Source organism: Delphinus delphis, chromosome 18 (assembly GCF_949987515.2).
Source record: "Delphinus delphis chromosome 18, mDelDel1.2, whole genome shotgun sequence".
Classification (NCBI taxonomy): domain Eukaryota; kingdom Metazoa; phylum Chordata; class Mammalia; order Artiodactyla; family Delphinidae; genus Delphinus; species Delphinus delphis.
This window is the reverse complement of record NC_082700.1, coordinates 66,756,032-66,775,680: the sequence shown is the minus strand read 5'-3', so window position 1 is coordinate 66,775,680 and position 19,649 is coordinate 66,756,032. Positions and strand designations below refer to the sequence as shown.

At 42.5% G+C, this 19,649-nt stretch overlaps 1 non-coding gene across 1 annotated transcript; it reads right to left on the bottom strand.

Annotated features, from left to right (window-relative positions):
- Positions 1–19,258: 19,258 nt before the first annotated feature.
- LOC132414008 (U6atac minor spliceosomal RNA) lies at positions 19,259–19,379 on the bottom strand. The gene has a single exon (XR_009516886.1). It is a non-coding gene; the product is annotated as a U6atac minor spliceosomal RNA (small nuclear RNA).
- Positions 19,380–19,649: the final 270 nt, after the last annotated feature.

Sequence of the window (19,649 nt, the reverse complement as noted above, 5' to 3'; positions counted from 1 at the left end):
TCACGGAGAAGGATCTGAAGGTTTCCTTCTGATTAAAGGGATTACTCGGCCACTTCAAAAAGAAGGAAAAGGAAAAAAAGAGAAAAAAGCTGCTTCCTGACATTATACAGAGCTGACTAATGAATGAAGCACATTCATACTTACTTACCAGCTCTGTCACTTCCTAGCTGAGTGTCTTTGTGCAAGTTACTTAACCTCTCTGTTTCTCACTTTCCTCATTTGAAAAGTTGGGATGATAGGGCTTCCCTGGTGGTGCAGTGGTTGAGAGTCCGCCTGCCAATGCAGGGGACACGGGTTCGTGCCCCGTTCCGGGAGGATCCCACGTGCCGCGGAGCGGCTGGGCTCGTGAGCCATGGCCGCTGAGCCTGCGCATCCGGAGCCTGTGCTCCGCAATGGGGGAGGCCACAACAGTGAGAGGCCCGCGTACCACAAAAAAAAAAAAAAAAAAAAGTTGGGATGATAATATCAATAGTATGTATCTCAAAGTGTTTCTGTGATGATTGGATGAGATAATATATGGAAAGCCCTAGGAATAGTGAAAGGCATGTAGAAAATGGGCAATTATTAAATTCAGATTTCACAAAATTGAACCCGAGTTTTCTAAGTCTAGGTCTAAAAGTCCCCTCCTTCTATACCTGCACTGCATTGGCCCTGTCTTTGTCATCTTTCACCTGGGCTATTCGGTGGCTGCCCTACCTGTGTCCCTGTCTCTAGGGCTCTTCCAGTTCCTCTTTCCTCCTTTTTATTTATATATTTAAAAATTTTTTATTTAGTTTGTTTTTATTTTATTTTTCATAGTAAAAGTAAAATACTTTACTTTTCATTGTAAAGATAAAATAGCCGTAGCAAAAAGTGTGGGGTGAGAAAAATGCACCAACAATCCCACTAAATCTGATGTAACTCCTGGCTGCAGTGCTACGTCCTAAGCACAGAGTTCTTTCCATCGTGGTTCTCACTCTTGAGAGTCCATAAGAACCACCGGGACAACTTGGGTAAAATTCAGACTACTGAGCTCTAGCCTCAGATGTTCTGATTCAGCAGACGCAGGGCTGGAGACCTAAGTACTTCTGATGGCGTTGTCTTTGAGAAATATCCTCGTGGCATCGTGCACGTTCCTATCCTATGTCACCTATTCATGGAAGTGTTTCACCACAAGCACCTTTCCTGGTTGCCACACAAGGCTTCACGACCGTAACTTGGCCTCCACAGGCCTTCCATGGGTCCTGATATTCACTTGTCACGGTCTGGGTGTATTTTCCTAGCGACCCAGCTCAGATTCTTTCTGTGGTTGCGCCGATCTCAGATAAAGGGTGCAGGAATACAACATTCCATCACAGGGGGGCACGGCCATTTACCTCTCATGGAACCTTTCAGTTGAATCTGTGTGAACTATCCAGGCACATCTGTGTGCGATTAACCCAAGGTAGGGTCCAGGGTGGAGACGCAGACCCCGAATCAACCCACTGGGCCAAGACTGAGTCTGGAGCAGGAGATTTAAGACTGCAGAAATTCCAGAAGCCAGTGGCTGGAGCATCTGGAAGAAGACTCCGAACCACCAGGGAAGAGACTAGGATGGGCGAGGGCCCAGGGCTGGGATCACCCTGCACGACCCCAAGAGACAGCGCCTGGCTGGTCCCCCCGGTCCTCACTCTGTTAACCACGTTGGCCGTACTTCTTCTCAAGACCTTCTGTTGAGTTTACTGCAGTAAAAACCTTTTATGCCTACTGACTTGCTTGCTCATCCATCTGTCCCATGGCTCTGGATTTAAAAGGGCCTCCCTTTTCCCCACCCCTTGTCTTGGTTAATTAGTAAGATCATGTTCTCAGCCGGACTGATGGGAGGACAAGATCCTGACGGCAGAGAGAGAGCCCAATATTCCGGTGGTTCAGCGGCCGTGTGGCCTGTCTTCCCTCTGTCAGTGTTGTCAACCGGGGGCTGAAAACCATTTTTAATACCTTGTTACTGAAAGACTTCCGTGGAAGCAAGATGGTCCCTCATCTTGTCACCATGAAGGTCGCCCAAGGCCTCCAGCTCTGTTTCCAGGATCCTTAGCACTGCGGGTCCTGTGATTCAGACTCACCCAAAGGTGAACAGGCCGGACTCAACAAAACCAAAATGCTCACTTATTATTTTACAATAAAAACAGGCAAGTCTTCATTTTAGCTGGTCGACAGAAAAACATGACCTCAGAAAACCTCGTCGAGGTCAGAGTTGCACAGCGAATACAAAATTAAAGCCAGATGCTGTAAGAAATATTTCCACCACACCACGGTCATGTAGTAAGTTTCCGTTCTTCGCTATCGAGACTGTTCTATCCTGTCCGTGAACCCTTTTCCTCTGATTCTTGGTGCTCTGACCCATTCCTTTTCCTTCATCTTTCCCTTTTCAGGGTCTCGAGCCAAACTCTCTGAACTAAACTCCCGGAACTATTGTTTTATCGTCAGCCTTTGGGCGGAGTTTATGCCAATTTAAATTGCACTTCCTCATACAACTTGGTGGTTTTATGATCATTTCTTTTTTTTTTAAAATAAATTAATTAATTTATTTTTGCCTGCGTTGGGTCTTTGTTGCTGCACGCAGCTTTCTCTAGTTGAGGCGAGCAGGGGCTACTCTTCCTTGCGGGACGCGGGCTTCTCATTGTGGTGGCTTCTTTTGTTGTGGAGCATGGGCTCTAGGCGTGTGGGCTTCAGTAGTTGTGGCACATGGGCTCAGTAGTTGTGGCTTGTGGTCTCTACAGTGCAGGCTCAGTAGTTGTGGCGCACGGGCTTAGTTGCTCCGCAGCATGTGGGATCTTCCCAGACCAGGGCTCCAACCCGTGTCCCCTGCATTGGCAGGCAGATTCTTAACCACTGCGCCACCAGGGAAGTCCCCGATCATTTCTGATAGCTTCTCTTCTTGGCCAGTTTCCTCTTCACCTAGTCCTGGGCCTTCCATGCCCTCCTGTGCCTTTGAGTTCACATAATCAAGGAAGAGGAGCTTTGGAAATGTCAGGGCTTGGCTGCCAGGCTTGGGAAACTGGTTTTACAGGAAACTTGCTACGGTGAGAAACAGGCTTTACAGAAAGGGCATTGGCACAAAGGCGTCTTGAGCATGTAGGAACGTATGTATGTCTCGGACACAGCGTCGGGGCAAGGGCCAACTCCTGTGTCCACTTAGGCAGACTGGTGAGGTTAGTCTTCATCCAGGCAAAGCTTCCAGGCACAGGATCTCCAGGGGCTGATGATGTCACTGGGGCAGAACTGCAGGACTGGCCATGACCCTTTACCTACTTTCTGTGCCCTTTGCAAATGACAGCCTGCCACAGGGGACTAGTCCGGGAGCCCCCGCCCTGTCTTCACTTCTCTCATCCCTAAAGCACGTCTTCTCACCTCGGCATCATAGACATTCGGGGCTGGGTCATTCTTCGCGGTGGGTAGGCTGGTTTGTGCATCAGAGGGTGTTTAACAGCATCCCTGGCCTCTGCCCTCTAGGTAGCAAACATCTTCCTCGTTTATGACAACCGAAGGAAGAAGTGTCTTCAGACGTTGTCCAATGTCTGTGTCTTCGGACGTTGGTGTATATTCCCTGCAGTGGGGAGTGAGGGCCGACCACCTCTGGTTGGGAGCCACAGGTGTAAGAGCGACCCTGTGCTTTCAGAGTCTCAGGGAAGAGGCCAGGAAGGGAAAGCAGCTGACACTAGCTGCCTCTAATTTCAGGTGGGTGCGGAGGGAAAGACCGAAGGCAGAGCAGGGCTGGAGCAAGCCGCACTTCCTGAAGCAGAGGGCTCTGACGCTCCTCTGCCTCTACATCTCAGAAATTTGTTTATGCAGCCAATCGTTATATATGCTAAGCACAGAAATCTGCCCTTTTGGGGTACTGGCCAATTTCAGAGCCATCCCCACCCCCGAAGGCTACCCACATCTATTATGTTTACTCAACTAAACAGGATCTTGAAAAAAAATTTTTTTTTTTTAAAGAATAAGACTTTGTTTTTTAAAAAATCCTCCAAGCAAAGGTCTCAAAGCCAGAATTCATCACCAGCATCTTAAGAAGTAGTATTTTTGGGGCTTCCCCGGTGGCGCAGTGGTTGGGAGTCCGCCTGCCGATGCAGGGAACACGGGTTTGTGCCCCGGTCTGGGAGGATCCCGCATGCCGCGGAGCGGCTGGGCCCGTGAGCCATGGCCGCTGAGCCTGCGCGTCTGGAGCCTGTGCTCCGCAACGGGAGAGGCCACAACAGTGAGAGGCCCGCGTACCGAAAAAAAAAAAGTAGTATTTTTGTTGTTGATGTCGGCCTTGCATGAACAATACTGAGAGTAATTGAAAAGAAAAGAAAAACTCTACTCTTAGGCCATCCCCCAAGTCCGAGGCGTTCATCTGTCACTTTCCTTCTAGTTCTCAACTATACAAAGACATGTCTTCCTCACACACTAAACTCCTGAGTAGACCCACCCTCAAGTTCCCAGCACCACCTTCTAATGGACATTTATGGGATAGGCATACATGAGTTGTTCTTTTGGTCTCCGAAGATTTGTTTAAAGAAAACGTAAACCGATGCATATACATTGGCAACAGTTATTTCAGCTGTGGCGTGATATTTAGTAGAGGGCGTCTAGGAAGACCGTTTCAGTCTTGATTCCCCAGCTGCGTAATCACTCTACTTTAATGACGGGACTTTAAACCAGAAATGACCTTAGGAGTCATCCAGGGTGCTCACTTTACAGATAAACTAACTGTGACCCAGATATGGTGGCCACTCCACCAAGATAACATGAAGAGTAAGTGGCAGGACTGGGAAGAAATCCCAGGCGTCCTGATGCCATGACCGAAGCTGATGACTTTTCAGCAACCCCTTCCCTACTGCACACCCATAAAAGGTTCCTGAGGGGAAGGACCAGTCAGAGCAAAAGTATTTATAAGGAAGCTTGTACAGCCGATTTTCACAAAGGGCTTGAGTTAGTTTCCCACACTGCCAGGATGAGGGTTCTGGGTTTGTGACGTTTCATAAAAATACGAGTTTAATCTGCTTTCTTACTTTGAATTGTGAGAGTGCTTTATTCAACTTGTTGTGTTGCTGTTGTTTTGGCCACGTTGCTCAGCTTGTGGGATCTTAGTTTGGGATCTTAGTTCCCTGACCAGGGATCGAACCCAGGTCCATGGCAGTAAAAGCGCTGAGTCTTAACTACTGGACCGCCAGGGAATTCCCAATACAAGTTTAATCTGGCCCCTACCATTTATGAGCACCTAAACCTAGCTGAATTGCTTAACTTCTCTGAGCCTTGGTTTCTTAATTTGACAGATGTCAGTAATAACACCTACCAAGTATATATTAAGGATCTACAAAACATTCTATTCTTTGGACAAATAATCTCCCACTTGGGAAATTTTATCTTTAAACAAAAATTCTGGGGCTTCCCTGGTGGTGCAGTGGTTAAGAATCCACCTGCCAATTCAGGGACAAGGGTTCAATCCCTGGTCCGGAAAGGTCCCACATGCTGCAGAGCAACTAAGCCCATGCACCACAACTACTGAGCCTGCACTCTAGAGCCTGCAAGCCACAACTACTGAGCCCGCATGCCACGACTACTGAAGCCCGCATGCCTAGAGCCCGTGCTCTGCAACAAGAGAAGCCACTGCAATGAGAAGCCCGCACACCGCAACGAACAGTAGCCCCGGCTCGCCGCAACTAGAGAAAGCCCGCACGCAGCAATGAAGACCCAATGCAGCCAAAAATAAATAAAATAATTTTTAAAAATTCTGGCATACAGAAATAGTACATTTTTGTACATAATACTATCCCCTTTTGGTTTATAACTACTATTTGTTGAGCCTGCTCTGTGTGAGGGCTGCTGGCCGCACTACCTGCTTTATCTGTGGAATTGTCCCTAATCTTCATAACAAATCAGAGAAATGGGTATTGCAGTGTTTATTTTACAAAGGAGAAAACTGAAGGCCAGAGAGGAGAAATGCCTTGCCCCAAATCACACAGGTGGTAAGTGGCAGGAACAGAAGTCAAACTCACATCTGCCTCTCTCAAAGCTGCTTTCTTTCCACTATGCCTTGTTATTTGTATATAATGGCAAATATTTGCAAACAAGCTAAATATCCAGTGATTGAGGATGACTTAAAAATGATAGAATGGAATATTTTCATCTATTAAAATTTCATTTCTTGAAGGTTTTTAACCACTTGTAATCAAATGCTTAATAGATTCTCCTGCCCGTTATTGCTGGGGTGGCCATAGGGTAGAAGGAAAGGGTCTCCATGCCCAGCACATACGTCTTTTTGTGGGATGGAACACTGTGCTGAGACTGGTCTGGAGATGACAAGTCGTTGTTGTCATTATATTAAGTTTAAGAACCAGGATACAGCATTGCATACAAAGTTGAACCACAACTTTGAGTCTTTTTTTTTCCTCTATAATATTTTATTATAGTTTTTATTTTTTAATTTTAATTTTTTTAACATCTTTATTGGAGTATAATTGCTTTACAACAACTTTGAGTCTTAAATGCACAGGAAAAAAGTTTGGGAGGAAAAACAGCATTATGGAAGTACCTGGTTTTGGTGTTAGGATTATAAGTTTTTGCACTTAAAAAGAATTATTTTCCAAGCTGTCTAAAATGTTTTCGATGAGCATCTCTGAATTTTATATTCAGAAAAAAATTTAACACTTAAGTATAAACCACTGCTTTTCTGTCCATTCTTATGTAAAAGCAATGAATATAGTTTATGTGAAATTGCTTTGAAAACTGTAAAGAAAACTGAAAAAGCAAAAATTTTAGTATGTATCATAATTGGTTATTATCCAAGGAAAAGATATTACTAGCAAGGCAGTAGATTTAGGAGTTACTGATTCTTCAATTACCAAGGCAGATGAATTGTGTTCTGAAAGATACTTTTTCTGTGTAAATTTTGCTAGCTTACTGCTAATATTTACCAAGCACTTCGTATTTACCAGATAGGAGTTTTTCACATATGAAGGAGGTTCTGACATTATCCCCTTTTTTCAGACAGAGAAACTGAAGCTTCTGGTGATTAAGTAACTAGCATAACACAGTTAGTGAAAACCACCTGTCTGACAGACTACCAGTGAAGAAATAGAGAAAGTAAGCTCTCCTCAAACATATACCAGGTCCAGATTTCATAGGGTAGTTCTATCTTCTACCAACCTTCTAACGATCAGATAATCCCGGTGCTACTTAGCATATTCCAGAACGTAGAAGAAGAAGGAAAACTTCCAAGTCCATTTTATGAAGCAAGTGTTGCATTAATCCTACCTAGTACTTGATAAAGATGGCACTGAGAAAGAAAACTATAGACCAATTTCACTTATGCATAACAGTGTAAAATTCTTAAATAAACATTAGCCAACAGAATTCAATAGCACATTAAAAATAACGCATCATGTGGTTAGATTTTGATGCCAGTTGTATCCTACTCCACCTGTTAGCTTCCACACTCAACAAAAACACTGAATTTTTAAAAACTGTGATAAATACAGACCGGAACATGTACAGATCATAACTGTACAATTGGTAAATTTTCACAAACTGAACATAACCATGTAATAGCACTCATGTCAAGAAACAAAACATTATCAGAATTCCAGAAGCCCTCTCAGCCCCCTTTTTATCCCCCTCAAGGGTATCTACTATCTAGATTCCTACCACCATTAGTCGGTTTTGCGTATTTTTGAACTTTATATAAATAGACTCACACAGTATGTATTCTTTGGGATCTGGTTTCTTTCACTTGACATTAAGTTTGTGAGATTCAAGCCCATTACTGTATGAAGTTAAAGTTGATTCATTCACAATGAATATAGTTTTGTATACAACAGTGTGAATATGCCATAATTTCTCTGTTCCTTCTACTGTTGATGGAGAGTTGGATAGCTTCCAATTTGGAACTATTCTAGTAGTGCTACTGTGAATATTCTTGTACATATCTTTTATCAAACATACGTGTGCATTTATCTTGGACATCTACCTAAGACTATAATTGGTGGGTCAGGGGAGATGCACAGCAGCAGTTAGTAAATATTACAAATTTTCCAAAGTGATTGTACCAATTGATACTTCCAACAGCAGTGTATGAATGAACATTATGATTGTTCCATATTCTGACTAATCCTCATATATTTTTGTCTTTTTCCATTTTAGCCATCGCACTGAGTTTATAATAGTGTCACATTAGAGCTTTAGTTTGCATTCATGATGTCTAATGAGAATGAGAATCTTTTTCATATGTTTATTGCTCATTCTTAAATTCTTACTTAAATTTATCAGGCCACTGGAATTTTATCTCACTTTGCATCAGTGTAAACAGACTCGTGTTAAAATTGAGTGTGGATGCTTTAGATATCCTTGGTAATATGACACTTAAAGAACTCTCACCCACATGGTCCAGTCTCAAGAGTAGTGTGTGATCAAATGTAAGAGTTCATCAATAAAAAAGTAATTTCAAAATAACTCAAGTTCTTTTATTATAGTTCTCAGACATCATGAAAAGAAATACATAGACCACAAAAATGCCTCTTTAAATCTCTTTTTCTCTATTATCTAGTCCTCACAGCTGCCCTGCCATCTTTCTTCCAAAAAGCATGAAAAAAGAGAGGTATAAAATAATTTCAGTGGAAAGTCTTTTTATCATTAATCAAAATCCAAATTTCATAGAAGACTGATAAATGCAGCCTCAGACAGTAAAACAAACAAAACCCACAAAAGCTTCTGCATCTTATTTAACATCTCGCTGGAAGCCTTGGCCAGTGCAATAAGGCAAAATGTAGAAAGGAAGGGCACACAGATTGGGAAGGGATTCAAATAGTTTCTCTGCACAGATGAGATGATTGTCTACATTGACAATCCCAAGGAAACAAAAAAAGCCTCCTGGATATAATAAGTGAGTTTAATAGGTTGTGGAATAAAAGGTCAACATAAAAATCAATCATCTCTACATACTAGCAATAAAACACGTACTGAAATTTTAAAAATACACACATACACACACACGCTATTTACAATAGCTTACCCAAAATGAAATGAAAAATCTACAAAATATGTACAGCATCTGTATGCAGAAAACTACAAAACTTGAATGCTGAAAGCAATGAAAGAGATCTAAATTAATGGAGAGTTCATAGACTGGAAGACTCAACATAATTAAAATGTCATTTCTCCCCAAATTGACCTACAGATTTAACATAACTCTAATCAAAATCCCAGCAGGATTTTTTTCTAGATATAGGCAAGCTGATTCTAAAATACATATGGAGAGGTGAAGGAATAAGAATGGTCAAAATGGTTTTGAAAAAGAAAAATTCAGAGGAATCATACCTCTCGTTTTTAAAACTTACTATAGAGCTACAGTAATCAAGACAGTGTGGTATGGTGGTCCAGTGGTTAGGACTCCGTGTTTTCACTCCTGAGTGCCCAAGTTCAATCCCTGGTTGGGAAACTAAGATCCCACAAGATGCATGACATGGCCAAAAAAAAAAAAAAAAAAAAAGACAGTGTGGTATGGCAAGGGTTAGGCATATTGATCAATGGACCAGAACAGAGAGGCTAGAAATAGAGCCAAACAAATATGGCCAATTGATTTCTGAGAAAGATGCAGGCAAGTCAGTGGAGGAAGAATAGTCATTTCAGTGAATAGCGTTGGAGCAATTGAACATCAACACACACACACAATGGGCCTGGATCTAAATCTCACACCTTTTATAAAAATTAACTCAGAATGGATCATAGATCTAAATGTAAAATGAGAAATCGTAGGAGAAAATCTTCATGAACTACATGAACTTAAGCAGTATTCTTAGGATGCCAAAAGCATGATAAACAAAAGAAAAAATGATTAATTAGACCTCATCAAAATTACACAATTTTGTATAAAGCACAGAGAATTTTGGTCTGCAAAGATACTGTGAAGAGAATGAGAAGACGAGCTACACACTGAGGCAAAATATTTTCAAATCACATATCCACCAATGGGTTATATGCAGAATATATGAAGAGCTCTCTAAACTGAACAGGCAGAAAACAACAACCTAATTAAAAAATGGGCAACAGATTGGAACAGACACTTCACCCAAGAGGACAGCAGGAAATAAACACATGAAAATATGTTTAATATCAAACCGTTAGGGAAATGCAAATTAAAACTGCAATGAGATACCACTACATACCTATTATAATGGCTGAAATAAAAAATACTATCTGGAATTCCCTGGGTGGTCCCCACTGCAGGGGGCATGAGTTAGATCCCTGGTCAGGGAACTAAGATCCTGCAAGCCACGTGGCATGGCCAAACAAAAAACAAACAAACAAATACTATCAACACCAATTGCTGACGAAGAGGGGAAGCCACTTTGCTGGTGGGAATGAAAAACAACGCAGCCGCTCTGGAAAACAATTTGCAGCTTCCTGTAAAGTCAAACATACAACCCAGAAACCCCACTCCTAGGTATTTATGATATGTTCACACAAAAACCTCACATGAATGTTTATATAGCTTTATGCATAACTGTCAAAAACTGGAAACTATCTAAATGCCCTTGGTGAATGGATAAACCAACTGTGGTACAACCATACAATGAGCTACTACTTAGCAGTAAAAAGAAACGCGCTAAGGATATAACCACAACTTGGATGAATCTCAAAGGCATCATGCTGAGACACACTACATACTGAATGATTCCATTTATAAAATATTCTTGGAAAGAAAAAACTGTAGTGAAAGGAGAACATATCAGTGGTTTCTAGGGTTGAGGAGAGCATGGCTACACATAGATAGCACCAGGACATTTGTGGGGTAATGGAACTGCTCTTATCTTGATTGTGGTGGTGGTTCCATGAATCTATACGTGTGTAGAACTGTACACCAAATAAGAAAGGTCAATTGTACTTTATGTTAATTTTAAAAAAGAAAATCACCTTTTGCATGGCCAAAGACATCATAAGCAAATTCAAAAGACAGATGACAAAGTTACAAAACATATTTACATGACTCATATCACAAACAAAGCACTAGTCCCCCTAATATATAAAAAGCTCTTAGGTATCAATAACAAGACCAAAACACTATTCCTGAAAGGGCAAAAATATGAACAGACAGTTAACATTAAAATAAATACAAATAACTTTAAAAATATGAATAGATGGTCCCCCTTACACATAAGCAAAATTAAGGGACTTCCCTGGTGGCACAGTGGTTAAGAATCTGTCTGCCAATGCAGGGGACACGGGTTCAAGCCCTGGTCCGGGAAGATGCCACATGCCGCAGAGCAACTAAGCCCATGAGCCACAACTACTGAGCCCGCATGCCACAACTACTGCAGCCCATGTTGTGTTTGTTTCCACAACAAAGAGAAGCCACCACAATGAGAAGCCCACATACCACAACAAAGAGTAGCCCTCCCTCACCACAACTAGAGAAAGCCCGCGCACAGCAGTGAAGACCCAATGCAGCCAAAAACTAAATGAATATATAAATTTATTTTTTAAAAATGCATATTAAAACTACAGCGATATACCACTCTTTATCTATAGGATTGACAAAAATGTCAAAGTTCAACAAAAATTGCTGGCCAGGCACTCTCATTCATTGCTGGAGGTAACGTACATTAGAAAATTTCACAGTATCTATCAAATATTTCCTTTGACTCGACAGTGTATTCTGGGAGAAATGCAGCATATTCAAGGTTATTCCTTGCAGCATTTTTTATAATAGGCAAAAATGGAAACTAGCCGAATTCCATCACTAGGGGACAAAGTGAATAAATCATGGAATGTATCCATTTATTGCACTGCTCTGCAGTTATAAAAAAGAATGAGGGAACTTTCTATGCCCTGATAACGGATGATTTCCAATATATATTATTGTTAAGTGAAAAAAGCAAGGTGCAGAATGGCGTGTCATGTGTGTGCATTCTGTATAAAAGGTGAGGGGTGTAAGCATGGAAATTGGTACTTGTACTGCATAGAGAAACTGGAAAAATAAACAAGAAAATACTGGAAGTGCTTATTGGTGGGAAAGAGAGCGGAGGGAACAGAAAGATGGAGAGTAACAGAAAAAACAAAATTTTCACTCTATGTCTTACTGTCTGGTTCGTTTGGGAGCCATTTGTGTAAATTACTTGTTTGAAAAAATAAGTTAACAATTGTATTTTCAAATAAGAAGATAGGGCTTCCCTGGTGGCACAGTGGTTGAGAGTCCGCCTGCCGTTGCAGGGGACAGGGGTTCGTGCCCCGGTCCGGGAAGATCCCACATGCCGCGGAGTGGCTGGGCCTGTGAGCCATGGCCACTGAGCCTGTGCGTCCGGAGCCTGTGCTCCGCAACGGGAGAGGCCACAACAGTGAGAGGCCTGCATACTGCAAAAACAAAAACAAATAAGAAGATAAATTTTCAGTGATAAATCATCCATTCACTCTGTTGGATACGGAACAGGCAGAAGAGGATGGGAAAGCTGTGACAGGAAAACAGAAGAAGAAGAAGCACTTCCCTTGCTCACAAAAGGTAAAAATGCAGAAGGAAGTAGAGTTGGTGAAATTTATACAAAAGAAGCAGAGCGTGCATCCTAGAAAGGGGAGCTGGTGAGTGCGACAGAGTGGAAGAAAAGGACTTGTTTTGGGTGTAGAAGTCTTGGATTTGTGTCTTCTTTACACTGACTGGGGGACTTAGGGCTGGTCTTTTAAGTTCTCCAAGCCTGTTTTCTCGGAGAAGGGACAGAGGGCAAAGTCAGAATCCCCCTCACAGACAGGAAGGAAAAGGGCAGGATATCCTGTCCCAAAGGATTCTGCATCCCAACTGAACTCCATGAGTTTGCTCATTTCGTTGTCAGTAGGCTACCTAACTGTGTGGCCAATTTCAGAGAGTTTGAATGGTGTCCTGAGGGAAGCCATCTTTGAGGGCTTTGAGTAGGGGTGTTGGAGGGGGCGCTGATAAAACGTGCTCTGTGCAGAAAGGGGGTTGGATGAGGCGAGGCTGGGGGCCAGGAGGCCGCCACAGCAATCCGGGGAGAGGCGATGGTGGCCGGAACTGAATCGAAGGGATGGAAAAACATGGATGGAACTAAGAGATGCTGAGAGGAACTGAGAAAGTGTTAAAGAGAAACACAGCTGGACATTAGTTAAAGTGGTGAAAATAGATCTTATTCAGAAACTACTGGCAGTAGGGGAAAGTTCTGGGCTTCATTCTGATCCGTGCAGAGGTGACTGGGTGTTTTAAAAGGAGAATAGGGTGGGGTTGGCAGGGGCTTGAGAAGAGTCAGGGAAGTGAAACATTACAAGAAACAGGAAAAGGGGTGGGTCCACGGGAATCCATCTGGGTTTGCTAAGTTAGGCTCCTTCCCTGTCACAGAGGCTGGGAGAAGGGACCTCTATCTTCAGGCGCTGGCTGGAACAGTCACTTCTTTGGGCAGCCTTGAGTTTTCTCAGGCAGGCACTTTAAGGGGGGAGGGGGGGTTAGGGTCATCCCAGGGATACGAACTTGAGATGTTAGAAACCATGCTAGTGTTTGACCAAGTCTTCCTGGGCCAAAGTTGAGGCCTGGCCAAGAAGAGGGCTCAAAGGAGCCTGGGTAGAGTTTGGTCAAGAAGAGAATCTCGGTCAAGGGTTTGGTGAGTGGGGGCTTCCCTGGTGGCACAGTGGTTGAGAGACCACCTGCCGATGCAGGGGACACGGGTTTGTGCCCCGGTCCGGGAAGATCCCACATGCCACGGAGCGGCTAGGCCCGTGAGCCGTGGCCGCTGAGCCTGCGCGTCCGGAGCCTGTGCTCCGCAAGCGGGAAAGGCCACAACAGTGAGAGACCTGCGTACCGCAAAAAAAAAAAAGAGTTTGGTGAGTGGCTGATGGTGTATGGTGGGCAACAGAGCAGAGGCAAGGGCGCCTCCCAGGTTCCCCATGGAACAGCCATGCGGGTGGGCTGTTGTTACTATTCCCTGAGACAGAAGCTAAGGTTGATAGGGAAAGATGGTGAGTTCAGTTCTGAACATAGTGAGTGCCGGGGGTTAGGTGCCAAGTGAAGGTGGTTGGCGGGCAGCTGGAGATTAGGGTCTGAATTCAGCATAGAGGTCTGGGCTAGAGACAGCTACCTGCAAATACCCATCAAAGGCCTGTGAGCAGGTGGCTGGCGCCTGGCAGTGGATGTAGAATGAGCGGGACCTGAGATTCAACCCTCAAGAATGTCACTTTATTTAATTCCCCCAAATGCCATATGGGGTTAGGAAAGTAGTCATGATTATCTCCATTGGTCAGTGTCAGATCAGGGCACTGGATTTGAGCCTGAGGGTGTGACTAAAGTCAACCAGTCATTCCAGAATCCTAGCCCCTAATTAACTACCTAATTATTCACCTATTAATTCACTCATTATTGATTAATCCACTCGAATATATTTCTCCACTCTTAGAACTAGACAATTGTATTTACTTTTTATGGATTTTGATGAACTATTTTAGTATTAAAAAAAAATTTACCCACCAGGAGTTAACAACAGATAGGAAAAGAGGTTGAAGAGGCCACATGGTCCCCCTGAACTAATAAGGAATGCTTCCACTTGTCACGTGCAGCATCTCAAACGTGCATTCTCTCTCTCTTCAGTGACGTTGATCCAACCAAAGTCATCTGTAATCTCTGCAAGGTAAATTGTGAGAGCACACGTCCAAGGGATGAAATTTCTCAAGGTCCGCTAAAGGCAGCATCCCAGTTCTGTACCCCCATCAAGTGTCACCGAAGGGGCTATGTACACAAAGTCTCTGGTGGGGCAATTAGCATCTTCTTGCTATGCGTTTAAAGTTACCTCACGTCCAGAAACACACCTTATAGATTAAAAGAGATCATTAGCCTATCAATGCCTTTCTCTTGGCTTCCATCTGCTAAATTATTTTTTTCAGAACGGTTTTGTCATTTACTATTTTAAACCCATGATATATTGCATACAAAATAAAAATCCATTTATCAGTCCAGTTAATTTAACACTGTTTTCTCCTGCAGTGGGCAGCAATTCAGCCACTAAGACGAGGGAAACATTAGTTTTTATTTCCTTCATTTAACCTCCATCATTCCTCATTCGAACTCGAAGTTATATATCACAGCCTATGTGTAGTAAGTTTGATTTCTGGGAATTGTAATCTTTAGTCCCACTCTGCCTATGGGAAATCCTCTTTACCACACGTACAGGGTTGAATAGAGTACACACATACCCCAAATTCGTGCCTTTCCTGGAACCTTGGAATGTGACCTTACTGGGAAATAGGATCTGTGCAAATGTAAAGTTAAGATGAGGTCATACTTGTCATACGTTTATTAGGATGTGAGTATCCTATTACGGAGAATATGGAAAATAACAAGTGTTGATGAAATTGTTGAGAAATTGGAGCCCTTGTGCATTGCTGGGGGGAATGTAAAATGGTGTAGCCACTGTGGAAAACAGTTTGGTGTTTCCTCCAAAATTAAATGTGGAATTAGCACGTGATTCAGCAATTTCACTTCTAGGAATATACCCAAAAGAATTGAAAGTAGAGACTCAAACAGATACTTGAGCACCAGTATTCCTAACAACATGATTCACGATAGCCAAAAGATGGAAACAACCCAAATGTCTATCATCAGATGAATGGATGAACAAAATATGGAATGTACATACAATAGATTATTATACAACCTTAGAAAGGAATGAGATTCTGATACATGCTACAACATGAATGAACCTCGAAAACATTATGCCACGTGAAATAAGCCAGACAAATACTACATGGCTCTACTTATATGAAGCACCCAAAACATGCAAATTCATAGAGACAGAAAGTAGAATAGATGTTACCAGGGGTTGAGAGGAGGGAGACTGGGAAGTTATTGTTTAATGGGAACAGAGTTTCACCCTGGGATGATGAAATAGTTCTGGAAATAGATAATGCAGATGATTGTGCAACAATGTAAGTGTACTTAATGCTATTTAATTGTACACCTAAAACTGGTTAAAATGGTAAACTTTTGTTATGTATAGTTTAACCACAATAAGAAGTAACAATAATAAAAGAAAAAAAAAGGATGAAGTCATACTGAAGTAGGGTGGGGCCCCTAATCCAACATGACTGGTGACCTTAAAAGGAGGAGAAGGACACATGGCAGATGGCCATCTGAAGACGGAGGCGGGCATTGGAGTGATGCCTTTACAAGGCAAGGGTCGCCATGGATTTCTGCCAGCTGTCAGAAGCTGGAAGAGGCAAGGAAGAGTCCTCCTCTGGAGCCTTCAGAGAGAACGTAGCCCTGCCAACACCTTGAAGTTTGGACTTTCAGCCTCCAGGACTGTGAGAGAATAAACTCCTGTGGTGTGAAGCCACCCAGTTTGTGGCACTTTGTTACCTCAGCCCTACAAAACAAATACATCATATTTCACATAGTTAAATATAAAAAAGAAGCATTTGATTTGGGAAGTTTGGGAAGGGCCAGGAAAGGAGAGTCTCAAGGGGACACTGAGAAAACAGTTTCCCACCATTTCATTTTTAAAAACCAGCTACATTTAAATTCTCTCTGAGGAAATCTCATTGTCTATTTAGGGCTTACTCTGTATACAGTAAACCTTATCTCAAGGACTTTTCCACTTTATACAGGTTTTAAGTGTTTCCAGAAGACCATATTTGCATGAGGGAAAACTATATTCTAGATGTTTAGTGTCTGGGAAGGTATTTATGAAATATACTAAGTCCACAGAAAACATTGCAAAGCCACCTGATTCAAAACTTGAAAACGTATGTACACCAGAGTGTACACAGTGGCCACGATTTTCTTATGAATTTTTTAATTTGAGGGGCATGAGTTACTTTATTTTTTTCTTACAGATATTAGATCTCATTTAATACTTGCAACAGTTCCACGTAGTAGGAATTAATATCTCCATTTTTTAAATTAATTTTTATTGGCGTATAATTGATTTACAATGTTGTGTTAGTTTCTGCTATACAGCAAAGTGAATCAGTTATACATACACATATATCCACTCTTTTTTAGATTCTATTCCCATATAGGTCATTACAGAGTATTGAGTAGATTCGCCTGTGCTATACAGTAGGTTCTTGTCAGTTACCTATTTTTTTAATATATAAATTTATTTATTTATTTATTGCCTGTGTTGGGTCTTCGTTGCTGTGTGCCGGCTTTCTCTAGTTGCGGCGCGCGGGTTTCTCATTGTCATGGCTTCTTTTGTTGCAGAGCACGGGTTCTAGGCGCGCAGGCTTCAGTAGTTGTGGCATGTGGGCTCAGTAGTTGTGGCTTGCGGACTCTAGAGCTCAGGCTCAGTAGTTGTGGCGCACAGGCTTTGTTGCTCCTCGGCATGTGGGATCTTCCCAGACCAGGGCTCGAACCCGTGTCCCCTGCATTGGCAGGCGGATTCTTTTTTCTTTTCTTTTTTTTTGCGGTACACGGGCCTCTCACTGTTGTGGCCTCTCCCGCTGCGGAGCACAGGCTCCGGACGCGCAGGCTCAGCGGCCATGGCTCACGGGCCCAGCCACTCCCCGGCATGTGGGATCTTCCCGGACGGGGTCACGAACCCGTGTCCCCTGCATCGGCAGGCGGACTCTCAACCACTGCGCCACCAGGGAAGCCCTAATTTTCTATTTTATAGAAAGTAGTGTGTATATATGTCAATCCCAATCTCCCAATTTATCCCTTCCCCCTTTCCCCCTTGGTAACCGTAAGTTTGTTTTCTACATCTGTGACTCTATTTCTGTTTTGTAAATAGATTCATTTGTACCCTTTTTTTAGATTCCACATATATGCGATATCATATGATATTTGTCTTTCTCTGAGCATGAGTTACTTTAGTAATCAGAAAGCAATTAAGTTTAAAATAAAACTTTTGAGTTTCAAAATCAGAAATAATTCATTTGATAGGTTGAAGTTAGCCTCTTGGGGGCCGGCTCCTACAAACTCCAGACCAGAGGTTCACAAGCATGCTGCCGCCCATGGACCCCGGCCCATGACACATGGCTCATGACCCTGGTGCTCCCCACTCAGTGATCTGGACGGGAGACCATGTGGAGATCGTGATCCTCTGAGGAGCCCCATTCATCCCTGGGCTCACAGCTTCGGATGCAACTATGCTCTGAGTTTTTCTTCCACCAGAATGATGATGTTCCCATGTTTAGAGACATTCTCTACATATTTGATTATCTTTCTCACCAAGAATAAACCCTCTTTAAACAGTTTGGTTTGTACCGACAAACATTTATTTTACCAGACACCGTGCTAAGTGCTGTGAGGGGTGGTGCAGTTTTGTGATTAAGGACCGTGAGACCTAGGATGGGACTGGCTGGGGTTTGCATCCTGGCTCTATCATTTCCTAGCACTGGGAAATGGGCACATTACCCAGTTTCTTCAATCCTCAGTTTTTATATCTGTAAAATAGAGATAATAGCTGTAATCAAATCTCAGAGATCTTTGATTAAAGGCATACATTATTTGTTTACTTCTAAGAAAGGCAAACACTGCCATTGAAACTTCGGCATGTTGCCTTAAAAAATTAGTCCTGTATAGAGTGGGAATGGGTCACACCAGCCTGCCCTGGCTTTGCCATTTCCTACTGCATTGCTCAGTATGTGATGGGCAGTCCTTCTGTGCACATTTCAGGAGCTAAAGATGACACAGCTTCATCTGCCTATGGGGAATCTTCCTTTCTCAGGGCCGTGAAGCCCTCAGTTGTGCCTTTGCAAGAAAATGTAGGCGTGCAATCATTTCTCCAGCAGCACATTTCCAACTCTATTCCCATGTTTTTCTGTGCTCACATAGTCCCAGCAAGGCATGCAACTCAGTTGAAATACTAATGTTAATTGCAAAGACCCAAGTCTGCGTATACACAGGCAAGGACAAGTATGTATTGCTGCTGCCAGGTCCAGACTAACTGTGAAATGCCATCAGTTATAAGATGCATCAGGATTCTGAGTTGTTAGTGAAAACTACATACATATATACTTAATATATAGTATATTAGCATATATAGTTTTTATTTGTATTTATTAGTAGTATCAATATTATTAGTATCGTTATATATATCATTAGTATATAAGAATTAATGAAATAATTCTGATGAATTCTAATAATTCTAATTAATGAGGTAATTCAGTGTTACTTCCTTCTTTCAGTTTTGTGGCAATTAAACAATGCCTGTCATATATGAAGTACTCATTCAATGTTAGCAGTTATTCTTTTATTATACGTGTGGCTATGACAACATCCCAGCCCTCCAGAAAGGCATGGGTCCTGAGGTTTAGATTTAAAAATGGGATCCAAAAGAAGTAATATGAAAAAAAAAAGAAGTAATATGTGTGATTACTAAGTGAGTGGAACCCTAGTCCGTCCTTCCTCTCCTGAGGGATCGCTATACACCATCTCTCCTTTGATCCAGCTGCTAAGCCAGCATTTACTGAAATCTTTCTATGTGTGGAGCTGTGCAAAGGGCCCTCCAGACTTGCGGTCAGCATTCAACAAATCAAGTGCAGGGGTCTGTGGCAGTGCTGGATGGCGATGTTTAGAGCCCCTAAGCATTGCTCATCTGTGTTTAAAGGTGGAAAACGATCAGGGAGACAAAAGACAGCTGAAAACAAAGGAACAGTGTGGGGAGAAATTGGAAAAGAACAAGGTCTTTTAAGGCCTTCCATCTTTAGATGATGGAAAAAAG